This window comes from Drosophila guanche, unplaced genomic scaffold (assembly GCF_900245975.1).
Source record: "Drosophila guanche unplaced genomic scaffold, DGUA_6, whole genome shotgun sequence".
In the NCBI taxonomy this organism is placed as follows: domain Eukaryota; kingdom Metazoa; phylum Arthropoda; class Insecta; order Diptera; family Drosophilidae; genus Drosophila; species Drosophila guanche.
In genome coordinates this window covers 3,795,931-3,813,115 of record NW_022995746.1, presented here as the reverse complement: position 1 = coordinate 3,813,115, position 17,185 = coordinate 3,795,931, and the positions used below count along the sequence as shown (strand labels likewise).

The window sequence follows — 17,185 nt, the reverse complement described above, 5'->3', positions numbered from 1 at the left end:
TTACGTGCGTTCGGTAGCCAGTTCCGCGTCTCCCATTTCTTTAAGTATAATCTGTGTGTTTCGTGTTAACGAAAGGGCCAAACATAGAACAAGTAAAAAATGGAACGGGCCGCCGCGAGAAATTAAGCAACAAATGAAGGAAATTGTTTGTAACTAAATGTGTTTGTTAAACTAAAGGGGATGGTGTTTGTGTTCTGTGCGGCTTTTTAAGAGAAAGAGGAAGCAGTGGCTAAGTGAAATACAAATACAAATCAAAGTAATTGATATGAGCCCCTTATCTGCAGTGTAGAAAGAAGGCAGAAAGAAGCAAACGGAGATAAGATAAAAAATAGTGTGCAAAAGCCAAAGCAAACGCAAAAGCTGTAATAAAAAAGAAGTTCAGTGCCAAACATTTTGGCGTCCTCTCATCTGTCTGTGTACATGTGCGTGTGTGTGTGTCACGACGTCGTCTTTCCACGTGCAAGTGTGAGAGTGTGTGTGTGCTTGGTGCACCTGTCTGCCTAAAGAGAAATAATAAAACGGGGAAATAAATTCGCTGACCAACAGCAAAAAAAAAAGCAGCGCGCGTGTTTGTTTGTGTGTGCTTGTGCGAAATTGTGGAGAAATGTCATTGCCAGCAGCTGCAGACGCTAAAGTCTAGACCAGCAGAGAAGGGGGAGGGGAATCAAAAGAAGCACACAAAAGCCGCCTATTTAAAGAGAGTGAAAGAAACAGCGAGAGAGAGAGAGAGCTGGTGGCTCCAAAGAGAGTTTAGTTTAAGTGAAAGGAAAAGCAACAACAAAACAGTTAAACCGCAAAGCAGCAGCGAAAAACGACTCCAGCAAAGAGTAGGCGACAAGAGGAACATCAGCAAGAACAACGACAACAAAGAGTAATCCAGCAAACACACACGTAAAAGGAGCTAAGAGAACGAGAAACCAGCATCAACTAAGAGAAATTCCTGTTTCTTGCTTCCGAATTTTTCAAGGAATTTCTTAAACCAGATCTTTTATTCAGGTGAGATTTCTACCCATCCAAATGAATGAATATGGAAACCTGTGTTTACATTTCCCCCCACCAATAACCAATGTGCATGTGTGGCTGGTTAATGTACGTGAATTTGAGGGCTAAGGTGGTGTGCGTGACACACTTTTTAATCAATGAAATCCCCAATTTTGAGGCTTACTTTTATTATTTGGGGGTTGAACATTCCTTTGGTTGAAGCTGGATTTTCAATAGGATGCTGATGCTGTTTTTCATGTGTCGAAATGTTTCTCTCTTAACCTAGACCCAGAGATGAATGTTGGGTGTTGGAGGGGTGCTTTGGGCGTCAAAGCCACCCTCTAATGGGGGGTGGTTCTTGTTATGGCTGCGTCGAGTATGTACCGTACCTCTCTCAGCTGCTGTCTATCTCTGTCTTTCGTTCTCTATGCCCCACAGCTGTTTTTGCCGTTATGTGTACTCGTATTTTTGAAGAGGGCCTTGAGCAACACATTTTTGAATAACCTTGCAAAAGTAGTGGCATAACGAGTTTGATCTTACTATTTTGTTGTTTAGGAGAAAACTGCAGTTCCGTGCCTCTTAGAAAACACATGAAATTAGATCGTCGGAAAACCAATTGGTTTTTCAGAAAACTTCTATCCTGACTAAGGAAAAGGCATTTTCGCATGGAAAGCAATAATAATTATTCAAATCAAGCGACCATATCACATCAAAACTATGGGAATCTAATAAAATGAGCATCAAAAAATATTTTGTTACCAAAAATATTATTTCTTTCAAATTCCTTGAATTTTTGATGCATAAAAGTGTTGAACTTGACCCCGAAAAACACATGCTTTTAACATCTGAGTTCCAACAGAAGCACTCATCCTCCTCCGACTGCCCACCACCCCTTATACGGTCGAGTGATCTAGATAAATGCAGTGTTGCACAAGGCATACCCATACCCCTCCATTTTCATCCTCCTCCCACTGCCACCGACACCTATAATCTTTTCTGAAAAAGCTCACACGAAATAAATCAAACGCAACTTGAACACGTCTGAGAAGAAGGAAGGGCGTCTATGGTGAAGCGAGAGGGATGAGAGGATGAGGCAGAAGTGGCACCAAAACAAGAAAGCAGCAGCTACTCCACCTCTTCATCTCGCTTGCTCCCATTAATCACAATGACTAATTTGTTAAGGCTTTTTTTTCCATGCGATGTATAGTTTTTGTTGTATTTTTATTTGTGCGGCTGCTAAGCCGAGAAACGGCGGTCACTTTAAGCCCCAATAAAGTTACCCAAGGGTTAAAAGTAACTTGCCAAAGGAAACACACACAAAGAGAGATAAGAGAGCGTGAGAGTGTAAAAACAACAAAAAGCTATGAATGAGAAAAGATAGAGAAAGAGAGCAACGATGGATACCCTCTACCAGAACTTGAGAGACAACTCACTTTCAGTTGACTTTCTGCTGATTTTATGTTGCCTTGCACCTTTTCATCTTGCAAATAGATATGCTCTGATTTGTGCAGGGTATACCAATGAAAGAAAAGACTCACGATCAGATGTCAAAGCCTCTTAAGAGGAAGAGGAACAGCGGGACAGTTAGAGAGAGAGAGAGGAGCAAAGGCAAGGTGACAGGTGAATTTTGATTAGGTTCTCTCGGCCTATCTCTCTACTTCTACCTCTGATTCTGTATCTCAAAGATTTCCTCATCTGTTTTGTTGGTTTTCTTGCCTTTTTTCAGAATCTTTACCTGATTGTCTGTGTGTGTGTGTGTTCTTTGCTTCTGTTCTGTTTGAATTTGTTTTGCTTTGTCTGTTTTCTCCTCTTCTGTCCGTTTCTATATTCCTTTTCTTTACATAATTTTTCTCATATTTGCTTTGCTTTGTTTTCATCTTCTTTGCTGTACTTTACTCTTATTTGCTTTGATTTACTCTTCCTCCAGTTTGCTGACTAAGACATTTGCCGGCTTCGTTTATTTTACCTGTCGACAGGTGTCCGTTTTTATCCGTCTTCCTTCTCCGTTTTCTCTTTGTTTCTCTCGCTCTCGCTCTCTCTCCTTTTCTTTCTCTGTCTCTCCCATGTTCCTTTTACGTCTGCTAGATTTTGGAATTCAACTCGTTTCGTGTTCGGTCTCGCGGTTGATTTCACAATTTATCTATAGAAGGAGGATCCCATCCTCTCTCATGCAAATGCCAATGTCATTTGGGGGACATGCGGCACCATAGTGGCTCCTACTCCCCCTGTCCATGTGCTCGTGGCCAAGAGGCTCACGTAGTATCTCATGGATGGCGATACGCAAGGAATGGAATATTCTTACAGCCGTCAGCAGTTGTTGTTTGTCCTCTTTATCATCCTTCTTTATTGCATTCTCTCCGCTTCGTATCGCTTTTTTATCTTAGCCGCTGCCAGCTGCGGAAACCTTTAACTTTGCTCTCTCATCTATTAACCATTATTCTGTTGCGTTTTGTGGCCTAATTGGAAGAGTCTGTGGGGATGTCTGATTAGCGTTGAATGTTGGGAATTCTTAAAAAGACAAGCAAGACAGTAAAGAGTGTGTGATGTAAAAATTGGGATGATGTAAGAGAGGGAGAGAGAAAGAGGAAGTAACTCAAAATGATGTGAGATATCTTCACTCATTTATCTTCAGTTTGTTTGCCTCTCTGAAACTCTCAAGAGATTAAGGAGCAGCCAGAGACAGCCTTCACCTTTGAAAGTAAACGAAGAAACACAAACCCATAAGAAAATTCCAAATGCAACTGTAAATTTGCCAAAAGAAAGGAAAGGTGGAAAGGAAAGGGAACACAAAATTAACAGAAGTGAAATAAAAAGCAATCCTTTGGGAGAAATGGAATGTGTCTGAGCTCCATCTACAGCAAAGCACTTGCACTCACCTGAAAACTTACCTGCTCTCCCTCACCTTTCTCCTTGCCAACATTTTTGGATAATTTGCCATATGAGTTGCATATCCATTAAGCCACATGGCACGACGGCATCCAGCCAGAAGCTAACAAAGGTGCAACATTTTTCCTGCTGCTGCTGCTGCCTAGCCCATTCCTCTTGTTGTTCTTTCTGGCTGCTGCTGTTGTTTCTGTGTGTTGGAAAACCTTTTTTGATACCCTTTACTTACTAGTCTTATTCAATTTAAGAGTATATTTTTTATTTATTTAATGGCCTTAAAGGAAACATTATGATATGCATTGCTTAAATTTCTGAACATTTAATCTTCAGCTACAGATTTCATTTGGATGCGATTGATATTTTAGGGTATTTAATGCTTCGCCGAACCCCAAAGCTGTCTCGGTGTCTCTCCGTGTACTTTTTTCTCCTCCTCTGGCCACTTCTCTTGTGGCCTTCTGTGTTTGCTCTTGAAGTTTATCTAAGGGACCGGACCGGGAACGCTGTGCACTTTTATTGATATCATGTAACTCTTGGCGGCGCTTCCTCAACGGGAAGACATTTAGGAATGGTGGGAAGGGTAACTGGGAGTGTGGCATGTGGCAGACGAGGTAGAAGATGCGAAACAGAAAAATGAGAAAAAAGTGTAAGGAGAGAGGGGGGAGAGTACTACTTGAGGTATGACTGGAATGCAGTTTCCTTTGGGTTCGGTCTTGGCCTCAAGTTAATGGCAAACCCGATTCGATAAGACATGTCTGTTGAACGCACACGTACTCCGTACTCCCTCTGTCTGGCCTCTCCCACTCTCAGCCTCTCTATCCCTGGGAGAATGGTAGAGAGAGACCTCCGCCATCAACCATGTTTATGTTTATGCAGAGGCAAACATCTCCTTCGATTCCTCCACCTCTTTCTCTCTAGGGGTTTCTACTTTTGTTTCTGCTGTTCTTAACTTTTCTCACATTGTTTTCAATCCCATTGTTTTTTATGCCGCCAGTCTTTGAGGTCTCGTTTCTAATGAGTGGAAATCGCATTGTATCCGTAGTTTAATTATAATTTTCTCTTCTTGCGTTTATAGCATAAATTGTATTACATTATTCCAACGGCTTTGAAAGGCATTTTCTTGTAAGGTTACAAGTATTTTATGTGGGAGAACAGAATTGTGGCTATCGCTGGAAATTACTTCGAAAATGTAAGGAAATAAACCGCAAAATCTCTCTATCTCTCATGCACTATAGAAAAAATAATGTAATATTAATTTGCACACTTAAGCGATTCTTTACCACTTATTATATTAAACTTTAATCCTTTCAAACCCAAAACCAACAATCAACATTTTTGCCTATGGTGAGAGGGGGAGAGAGAGGCACGTCATGGAGAGTCATAAGAGCTGCCAACTCATGTTTACAGCCTCGTCATGGCGCATTCCATTAAAGGTTGTCAGACCCCCCTCACACTCCCTCTTAAATGCCTTAGAGAAATCGTTTAACTTTAGTTTATTTACTCAACTAACGAACTATTAACGAACATCTTAATTGACGGTGGAAAATTGCATTCGAGGATTACAAGTTTTACTCCTGTTTCTCCCTCTCCCGCTGTGATTCCACTGATGATTAAAGACATTCCTCATTCACTTTTTTCCACTCTTCGGATGGAATACCCTTTATTTTGTTCACTCTTTGGCTGTCATACCCTCTCTTTTTTCACTCTTTGGACGTCATAATCCATTAGGTGGGATTGGAATTTTTGTAGTCGGCAATTGGCTTTGGCTTTGGCCATCGACTGACAAATGGTCTGTGACGCCAAGACATCGAGAGGAAGTATTATGCAGTCTTCAATGCACACACAACTGGTTAAAACTTGCTCCTATTTTTGTTGTACAACTTTTTTAAAGGAAATGTGTACTCTTAGAGGAAAAGGCAGCAACATCAACATTGTTTATGCGTCTCGTTGTTGTCTGTCCATAAAGCTTGTGTCTGGCGGGGAAGCGGAAAAAGGAAGAACCCCTGGAGAACCCTGCAGGATGGAAACTGCTGCAACAGCTTGTGCCTCTAGCTGTCTCTTCTACTGGCGGATGTTATTGCTTTTGGCCAACTGCCAGACCGAAAAGAACTGGCAATAATTATATTTTATGGCCTCCCAGTCCTTTGATGAACATAAAAAATACGACATTTGTCAAGAAGGTTAGCGATACAATTTATGAAAACAAAAAATTAAAGAAACTATTCGAGGTTCTTGGAAACGACAAGATCTCTCACTAAAAACATTTGTAATATAATGGATATAATGTTTATTTGAGTATATAAGAGATTAGGTTAAAATGTTTGTAAATTTAATTGGGCATCGATTGGTCGCAGGAAAACTTAGCTGAGTATGCTAGAGAAATTGTTGCAGCAGACTTAGGACAAAGGATCAATTTTCAGCACAGAATACTGTAAATTGATGTTAAATTTAATAGATTTTGAAATTAGTCCATTGAAAAATCGACTCACCTGAACAAATATGTTAGTATTGTATAAATTAATTTGATATTTAAAATAAAATTAACTTAAATGGAATTCTATTGAAGAGCTAGGAAAAACGCCACAGCTTCAGCTAGAGTTGAAGACAGAGTTAAACCTGGATACAATACAGGAAAACATTTTCAGAAGCGTATAATTATTTTAAGTATACATTTTTCCTAAATTGACTTACCTGAGCGAACTGTTATGAATTTGGCAATTGACTATTTCATCAGAAGGACAGACTGCAAAATAATTGGTCATAGAATTCAATCGGAGTCCGAATCCGAATCAGTCCCAGAGCTGGAGCTCGAGGAGGAGCTGGATCCGGATTGGGAACTTGAACTGGAACTAGAACTGGGCGAAGAGGAGGATCTTGAGGAGCTGGGGCTGTTTTCAGGGGAAGCGATTTGCTGCAAATCCGATGGCACTGCGGCGTCTTCCAGTTGCGGGTTGTTGCTGTTGCTTATGGTATCCACAGATTCCGATTCGGCGACAGAGACAGACACGGAAACGGACACGGGGACAGAATTTGAGTCGGAGCTATTGCTGCTGTGTCGCATAATTTTAGAAACCGATGAACCGGAGGAGTCTTCATCGTTGCCATCGCTGACGCTGTGGCCCCTTTTGAGATATTGAGACTTTACATCCCTAGAAGCTAGAGTTTGATGCTCTGGAATGAAATATAATTTGTTTGAGTTCGGCTGCGGCTCTGTGCTCTGCAGCCAGGGAAAATCTTTGATGGAATTGCGTGTCATCCTGGGATCCTTCCGTATCACAAACTCTGGGCTCTCTGGCATTTGCGACAGCTTTCTCTCCACAAATGTCTGCAATTGAATGCCAGGCCGGCACAGGACTGGACATTGCTCATTCAACGCAAACCAATTTTGATAGACTAGCCTCAGATCAGCAATCACTTCCCTTGCATTGAGATAGCATCGAGTCTGCACGCGGTTTATGATTGTGCCCAAGTCCATGGGCTGGGTAAGCTTCTCATAGTTCCGGCTGCGCTCGTCTATGGGTCGCATGAAAAGTTGCGCATATTGTTTATTTGTTAGCCCTTCGAGTATATTTTTTTTTATATAATGTATCCTGTTGGTGTAATTACCAACACGATCCTAAAGAACGGCAGTATGGTGTGGTAACTTTACTCACAAAAATCTATAGTCTTACCATTGAGCCAACTCTTGAGGCACGGAACGCACACTTTTTTTTGTTTTGTCACACTTTCCACAACTTTGGCAAGTTTTCCGATGCAGCACTGAAAAGCATTAGTTTGTCAGAACAACACGACACAGGACACTATTAATCTTTTTTCAACACTAGTTATAGAAACGGAAAGTAATGTCTAAGATTGCAGAACACGAAAACAACGGATCACTTCCCAACACGTGAACTCAATAAAAGACAATTCCTATTCAACACTGCAGACACACACACTAGCAGCTTCTAGCAGCTGAAACCTGAAAAAAGAGAATCTCAAAAAAACCAAAACAATTAGATTACTCACCAGCCCAAAATTACATCAGTACAAAAGCAAAACAAGTCCAAAAACAAAAAAAGAAAATCAAATTCAAATTGGCAAACGATAAGCTAAAATACGTAATGCAAAAAAAAAAACGAAACGAAAGTGGTGTGACAAGTGGCTAAAAAGGAAGAAAAAGAAAAGCAAAAGAATTAAATTGTTTTCTGGGTAGCTTGAGGCTGTCAAAAAATAGGTCAAATAAATCATTGAGAAACACACGGAAAATTTAAACAACAGTTTTAATGGAAGACATCAAAGAAACATAAGAATTAAATAATGAATTTAAGCAGTATACGGGAGAAAATCGATGAGGAAGAGGAAAAATTAGTGGAACAATCCATAAAATTAGGTAAAAAAAAAGGCATAGATCAAGATCAAGGCCTTAAGAAACGTATTGAAACGTTTTTTCAAGGCACACGACATGGCTATTTAGATAATCTCGATAATTTATTAATAATAAAATAATTGGAAAGATTTGAAAAGAAACAAGAAGCTAAAATGTAAATCAATTTGTGTCAGAAAGATCGAAGATCAAGGCCTTATATCTAGGTTTTATAAACCCGCAATCGATTGCCAAATTTCGTTGACATTTAATTTTTTTTGGGTTGTGCCTACATGTTGTGGTGGGTGTGTTTACTTTCCTTCCTCTTTTTTTTGCTGCTCTTCAACGGAAACCCAAAAGAAAAACCACATACATCGTAAAAATAGCTTAGAAAAAGAAAAGAAAACGCAAATAAAATAGAAAAACAAACTAAACAAAAAATCGCAAGAAAAAATCAATAAGACAACAAAAAAACTAATTAAGCGAAAAGCTCTTAAGGAAAAATCAAAGGAAGGAAAGAGAAAAAAGAAACGAAAAACAGCCGATAGCGAAATTGCTAAGAGAAGGAAGAAGGAAGAGAAGGGGGTGGGGCGTTGTATAATAATTGCAAAAAATAATAATAGTTCGATAAATAAAAATCTGTGAGGGTCAGCAAATATGATTGAATATCGAAAATGCATTGACTCTTGGCCATGGTCAACACAATTGACACGATGAGTGGCGGTTCGAGTACTATTTGTGTGTGTGTGAGTGTATCTATGGGCGTGTGTGTAGCGCGTGGCTATTGTCCATGGAAAGATAGACAGAAAATGCCAGCTAGGTCACAGCCCACAGACAGAGCAACAGCCACAGACAGCAAAAGAGACTGAGCTAAGATAGTAACGAAATTGTATAACAAGAAAGAAAATATAAATTTTGAGGGAACTGAAGTAGTTCCCCTGACGAGCTTAAGTATTAGCTATGTTAAGGTCTGTATTTAAAGAAAAACATTTCTATAAATTTCTATAAAATTTGTATCTGTTTTATTTTGTTGCAATATTTTCAACATTTTCGACTAAATATAAATCTGTAAAGTTGCCTAAAGTTAGCTAGAGTTTTCTTAATATAAGTTCAGCTACTAATTTACTCCCATGAAATAGAGCAGAATGAATGTCAGATTCAAAAGTCTTTTGTTGTCAGGCGAGAACTGAATAGAACGGGTGGAGCGGGGGTTTTTATGGTAGGGTTATGATGTCAGAGCATGAAATCTACTAACTGTAAAAATTGTCGAATTTATTGAATGGCCTTTGCTTCCTCTTTTCGTTGTTGTTGTTGTTTCTGTTGCGTTTGCATTTGTTCTTGCCAAATGAATTGGAACGGCGCTTCCTTCGCCGTCTGTCTCTCTCTCTCTCAATCCAAATTTTTTGTTTGTCCCTCGCATCTCTTTCGCTATTGTTCACTAATTTAACTACAGGTCAAAGCTATGGTTGTTTCCTTCCCCCCTTTCCACCGCATTGCTGCTGTTAAACTCCTTCCATTTCCATTTGTTTGTTGCTTTTGTGTTCTTGTTACGCCAAACAACGACGAGTGGTAGCCGCTTGCCATGGCAATGGAAAAATGAAAGATGAGAAAAAAAAACGAGGAAATAAAACAGCAAAAATTAACTCCATTTTTGGTAGGGGGTTTATTGAACCTTATTTTCGGGGCTCAAAATATGTAGAGTGTGAAAGGTTAAACATAATTTCAACAGTTAAAGCCAGAAAAATGTGTGGAAAAACAGAAAATATATGTATAAAGAATGCAAACTTGAAGCATTCCACTCTGTATCATATGTATTGTTTTTGTTGGGTACTTTTTGTTTTTTTGTTACGCTAGTGTTGAAAAAGATTTCAGTTTTAAAAAGCCATTCAATGTTCTACAGTGTTAGACAAGATTTAATCGTGTATTGGAAAAGAAATCGTTGCTTGCTCAGCTCTAGGAGACTATCTTCACTTGGACAACTATCTTCACTAAAATAATATTTCTGCCTGATTCAACATACACTTTACACATCTTTAGAGTTCTATAAATATATATTTTAAGTTGCTTGAATTCCTGCCGAATTGTTTCTGCTTTTGTTTACCTTTTATTGAAACGAGAGAGAGAAAGAGAAGAAAACTAGAAGAAAGGAAAAACAAGTGCCGACAGGCATTTTCTATATTTAGGCTTCCAAAGAGTATCTCGATTGCTCGCAAGAACTTCACCTAGCAAAACTTTCGACCCACTTTAGTTCAATTAAATTGTAAAAGTGCAGCCCACAAAAATTTGTTTAATTAATTGGAGTCGGTCCTTCGTTTAATTAAAAGATATAGAGTAAATGTAGATGGGAAATGGCAGCCGTTTCACGTGCCACAGTTTCAGTCAAACACGCGACGCTCTTACCCCCACCTTTCCAACGTTTTTAGCTTGATTTTATTGGCGCCGAAAGTAATCGCACTTTGCTTTGGCTAATTGGCAGGGCACACCTTTAGCCCACGATTGTGACCGTGTCCATTCGACTGCAATTACCGTGCAATTACCAGTAAACTAAATAGTTTTTCCTTTGCACAACGACCAACCGACCAGACGAGACGAAACACTTTTCTAATCCCAAAACGAAAGTCGCCTCCGATAAGTTTTTGTCGTTTTATCAATTATAATTTGGAGATACATTTTAAGTTTTTTCTGTGTAAAAGAAAGTTCCAATTGGACATGGACAAGTGCTAGATGAGATTAGGAAATGGGAATGGGGTATAGACCCCATCCACTACGGTTAGATAAAGGGCGATATATGGGTAAATGGGGGTATGATGATTGATGATACAAATTGCATTTTAAATAGTTCTCGAATGCAAAATATTGAAAATTGTGTGACATAACACATTTATATAAGATTTAAAACTCTTTTAAGAGTTTATAAATGTTCAAGGAACATCTTCCTTTATTTCTTCTTGTAATGTATTCCACAGCTATGTTTAATTCAAGTAAAGAACAACTTTCTTGATATACTGGCTAGATCTTTCTCCCGTAAACGATATATGATTCAATTGGTGATTCAACCTCCAATGGCATTTCTCGTTACCCCTGCCTCTCCATCACACTGTTGCCACACCTCCTCAAAGGCGTTTTTTGTTGCGCCTCGTTAAATGCGTTCAACGCTTTTGACTTTTACTTGTCGACAACTTTTTTTTGTTATTATTTATCAATGTTACGCTTTTTGTCCAGCCTTTTTTTTGTAGTCGTTTTGTCATTTGTAAAATCGCATTATTATTTTTATTTTCACATATTAATGAAGCGCACGTTTCATCGATTTTCCTTGGGCGTCTGTCTGCGTTTTTTTTTCGTTTTCTTTGGGGTATTGTTGTAATGCTTTAAATTATGATTAGCGGTCCGTCATTGTCATCGTTGGGAGCTCATGATCCGGTCGATCGACTGACGTTGTTATTGGTGCTGCTGGTGTGGCGGTAAAAGTGAACAAACGACCCTTGAAAGTCTTTTATAAAGCTACATACACTCATATGCAGTTATGATGATCTTTCCACTGACAAAAAGATGCTGATCTTTGCCATTCCCCTGGCAATTGGGGGATCATCTGTGCCGTACCCAGTCCCCCACTTCGAAGTGGTCAAACGTGACGAACACTGAGTTCAATTGATTTGCTCTTGCCCCCTTGGGAGCTTTGTATGTGGCACCTTCAGCATATAATCGTAAATATTTCCCACACAGTGGGCGAACGTTTTCTACGGCTTTCTTGATTTAGTTATCATTCGGAACTGATCTGCAAATATCCAAAAAAACCAAAAACACTCCAAGACCCATATGCTCCTCTTCTTTAATAAATAAATAAAATCTTGAACATTTTTGACCAGAAATGTCCAACTGATTTCCCACCTCCAATAGTTCCATCATTCTATTCTTTGTTTGTTCATCTTACCTTTCCTCCTTTCCCCTTTCTATCTTCTCAACTTATCGCATATTTTCGAGGTTATGCAATCTCCCAATATTATGATCAACATTTGGCCGCCACTCAACCAGCCACTCCACGCACTCATTCCCGCATTCACTCCTCCCAATTCCATTCAATTCACGAATATATGACCATATTGTTCAATCAGACTAAAAGTTTTTTGTTTTGTGGCTCTGGCGTTTGCGTGTCCATTTGGCATTAGCTTCCATATCGGACAATTTATTTACCGAATACAAAATCATTATTTATACGCATCAAATATTTTTACCCCTCATGTTTTTCCTTGCCTTCGACATTCGATACATCCATAGATATACAGATATTTATGTTTTAATAAAATCGTTTTAGCATTTTCGAATAAGTAGCAAAATCGAAACATTTCCGTTGTATCAAGGTGAATCTAATGCGTGGAATATTCGCTTAATATTGCAAAAATACTCATTCTTTGGTGTGCTATTAAAGGAGCTTTCAAGGAGTTTTTGGGGAAAAACTAACGAGTGTAAAAATGTAATAAAATAGCAAAAGATTCAAGTAATTGCTATATCCGAAAAAAGTGTCCTTAAATATTCGTCATTCGTACACTTTAACAAATAGCCTTTAAATCTCGATATTACCCGCACCATTTGGTAGAGTATTCGCAAAGTATTTTTTATATTATCACCTTTCATCGCACTTCTCCTCTAATTTTTATATTTTACCTAATTGAGCTTTCATATGTCTAAAGTTATGCTTTCAATGTGGCCATAAAACCACTCAAATGAGGGTACATCCACTTCTCTCGTTGAATCAAGTGTTATGTAATGGTAATGTTAATGTGTGTATGTTGGCCGATGCTATTAATAATGCGTATGTGTGTGTGTGTGTGTGTGTTAGAAAGTGTCATAAATAATGAAAGAGCTGCATGAAATGATAAGCCAGTGTCCTTTATTCTCCTGCCAGGCGTTTTGAATGCAATTAAGGACTTTTATCTGCAGCTGGCCAGATGCTTTTCCGAGTTTTTGTTGAAAAGAAAACCTGCAACCTAAAATTCCACACACACACATTCTGTTAGAAAAGTTTTGTGCCAAATTACAGTTATAAACAATGCGACGGCTGCCTTGCCACAAGCGGCAGCAGCAGCAGTTGCAACTTGCAACTGTCGGGCGAGTCGAGAGGCATTAATAATGCATGTGGCAGTCTCTCAGACACATTTACAGGTTGCACATTTGATTGGTCCGCTAAATGGCCACAAAACGATTTTTGCTTATGAATTTTTTTTGTTTGTTGTTGCTCTTTTTGCTTTTACAACTCTATGAGCGGTTCCACAGACGGCACAGACCAGACCCCACTTTCTAGCCATAAAAACAAACCTCAAGCTAACGTAAAATTGCCTTAGAAAGTCAAAGTCGTTGAATCAGCAGCGGGATAGAGGATAGAGGGGTGCCTGTACTGTGCTGTGCTCAATGGAACGAGTCGCGTCGGATTTTGTGCAGTTGCATTTTTTATACATTTTTTTTCTATATGTCTGTACATAATGTAGTTGTGTGTGTTTTGTTGTTTTTGGCATTGCCGGAGGTCAGTGTCAAAGTTGAAAGTCATTTTGAAGTGGAGGCGGGGGCTTCCTAGTTAGAAGTCTGGGAACTAGCTGGAGACGGGGATTTCTGCTTTTTGTGGTAGCATTTAAGAGGAGGGGAATGTTAAGAGACTGGGAATGGAAGTCTGTAAACATAGAAAGAGTGAGAGGAGAACATTGTTTGATGGTGTCGATGGTGAAAGTAATATTTGAGGGGAAAAGAATATGTTGTGTTGAGAGCCAGAACGATTTTGAAAGTAGTTTTATGAAATTTTTGCACTCACCTACCAAGAAATCTCTTAAGAAGTATTTATTGCGAGTAAATGAATACATTTGCATTTGGTTTGATAAAACGATATTCCAACTTTAATATTTGTTCAAATGTAGATTTATCTATCAAATGATACAAACAAATGAATAAGTGAAAATGAGATACAAATAGTCTGTTGATTTCATAATCATTAATTTGTCGGCAGCTTTAATAGAAGGTGTGAATTAATGAATGGGTTAACAAGAAGTGGGTTAAATTCACATGAGCAGCAACACAGTTACAGACAGATGTACCAGTGGGATAAAAAATATATAAACCAAAACCCATACCCCCTACGCAAATATTTAAACGCTTTAATGATGTCTATTGTACCCCAATGTTTATTTGCTTTTGCTGTTATTAATTTTTACTTGGCTTTTGTTATCTTTGCAGGTAATAAACAAAGTCCTCCATCAACCGTAAGTCAAAAGACAAAGAAATTCAAGTTAAGAGTCCACCACAAACAGAGGAAAAAATAATCATATCTTGTCGGACAACGCCCAACGTTTAGCCAAACTACGAAGTTGGTAAAAGAAAGCAACGAAAGAAAATAAAAGTACAACAATTGATTAACGTGCTAAATTTAACTTATACCACACTCAAAAAATTGCTAAAGAAAGAACATTGAAGATAAATTTACAGGTTCTTGGCATAGCAAATAAAATATGTTTATAAAATATAAAATATCTTGAATACAATTTTGACTAATTAAAGCAAAGGGCTTACCCACCAAACTCCGCAACTTCCTTTAGGTTTCCTTACACGATAGAGTTATTTTGTATGCTTTTTGAAGGCCCAGCCCCCGCTGTGGTTGCCCCACTTTGCATACAAATATGCATTGCGTGTGTGTTATGGTGGAGACAATTTGTGGAGTTCCAGGTGGCTGCCGCACAACCACCAAAAGCGCCTGAACGCTCTGCATATCCATCCAAATTAGCAATGATATGTGCGGTGTGTGGGCGCACCTTCGCCAAAATGGAATGTGGAGTTGCACTTACAAAAATTACACAGTTGGTGGTGTCCCTCTGTCTCTCCCCCAGGTGTCTTTTCTGTCTTTCTTTGCAACTCCCACCAACAACTAACAACCACCAAAAGAGTAAACAAAAAGCGAATACTTCAAGCTGTCTTTGCGTTGAACATGCAACTATATAAAATACCAAAGAACACACATAAACCAGTCAAATGACTTTCTTGGATGTTAAGGCCATAGTTATGCCCTGTAATTTGATGGTTTCGGAGATTTTAAGGGGCGGTTTGATTTGTTAAGTATGAAAATTACACATTTGGCAGTGTTTACATATTTAAAATACATTTTGAAATATGGAAACAATATTAAATATAAATTATTTGGCTTTTCTAAATTATTTTCTATAATAGCACAATATACCCTTCTACTTCGACGATTAGCAGGTATGACAAAACGTCGCTTACTTCATTTACTTTATGGATATTTCGAACTGACTGTAGAACAGACCATTCTAGCAGTAGCCTATGCCTCAGAGGCCCCCCTTTCCAGGCCCAGAGAGCAATACACACACACCTCTATTCCCCATTCCTTCTTCCGCCACTGCCACTGCCACTGCCGCACTGCACCGCACCCATTCCGATGTGTTGGCCACTGGCTTCCGTCTGGGGAGCCACGTGCTCTCGAGCGCGGGGGTCGGTCTAGTGGGTCTGTTCGGTTTTTGGGGTCTGTCCAGGTCTTGTGGGGTCTGGGGGTTCGACTTGGCTTGGGCTTTCCCATGTATTTGTTGTTGCTTTTCATGTCTGACTGCAGTCGGAAATGGCATTTGACTGTTTGACTGCGTTTTATGCTCTCTCGGTCTCGACGCGACGACTCAAATTATTCCACATTTGTTAGACGGTTTTTTTCTCTGTTTTTTGTTGTTTTTTATTTAATTTTGTTGTACGTTAGTGTTGCTTTTATTGGACTGCATTTTCGTACGTGGTTTTTCTGTTTATTTACTCCCAACAATCCGTTTGAATGATTTACCCAAAGTAACAGAAAACCTGGTTGCTGGTTGTGTTACTGGATACCCTTCAAATTAGAGGGTGTTGTGTTTGGAAAGGTATTTGGTCAGGATCAGAAACAAACAAAACCATCTGCCTGTAAAATAGAAAACTTTTGGGGTACTCCATATGTACATGTATAATTGATTACATGCCAACGATTGTTAAATGCAAACAGGTTACCACATTTCTATTCCACTGGCTTTTCATCAAATGTGTATGAGGAAGGTGTGCGAAATAGGGTATCTAATGCTTCGGCTTTGGAATTTAATGTGTTTTTAAATCATGATAAACGAATAATGACTTTTTGGTGTCTGCTTTTCAATTATTGGCTTATTAATCGATTTATATGCAAAATGCTTATATTTCGTTTGAGAATTATTCATATTTTTTGTGTCAATCTAATGGCAAAAGCTTGTTTAGGATTTGTCAGGTAACAGAATTTATATGAAAAGTACAGTGCTGCCTCTACCAATGGATAATGTGATGTTTGCACTAGAAATATTTATATTTAGTGAAGCTGAATTGATTGATTAAATGATACAAGCAGTCCTGTCAAGGCATTAAGTATTTACTTTTACACAATCTTAGCAAACCATTAAACAGCATTCCATCCAGCACATCCTCTCGTAGAATATAGCGTCTAGATACCCAACCACTTTCTCAATTTTTATTCATTTTCTATGGCACTTTATTCTTTTACCTTCTGTTTGAAGTTTAAACCGTAAACATTTAAATTTCCCATGCAAATTCGATTCCCTTGATTCTCTTTTAAGCTCCCATAAAAATGTATTGTGCAAATTCCATTCTCACTAGATTTCCATTGATTGTACGGCATTTTTATTGACTTTTGCCATGTCCAGACAATTCCTTGGGGTATCGCCCCACACGCCCCTTCGATGTCTATTACAAAACTACTCTACATATGTATATTATTTTCTATATCGAAACTTTGAGCTGGCTTTTTATTCCAACGTATAGATTGTTGACATGTGAATATGCGATTGTGTCTGTCTGGTTGTTGCAACGTGCAACACAGTGGTTGCAGGGGCGGGGCGGAGTATATAAGAAATATTTCTGCCAACATCTGTTCCGAAAGAAAAACTAAAGCTGGAGCGTGAGAAGCGGCACACGTACGTATCG

General features: G+C 38.8%; 1 protein-coding gene across 3 annotated transcripts in view; it reads left to right on the top strand.

Moving 5' to 3' along the window:
* LOC117582590 (mitogen-activated protein kinase-binding protein 1) overlaps positions 1 to 17,185 on the top strand; it is a 70,225-nt gene continuing 53,040 nt past the window's right edge. For 2 of the 3 annotated variants that reach the window (XM_034270441.1, XM_034270439.1), the window contains exon 1: positions 1 to 996. The gene's annotated coding sequence lies outside the window, so the exon portion shown is untranslated. The remainder of the gene's footprint in view (positions 997 to 17,185) is intronic. The other variant, XM_034270445.1, reaches the window with a different exon arrangement.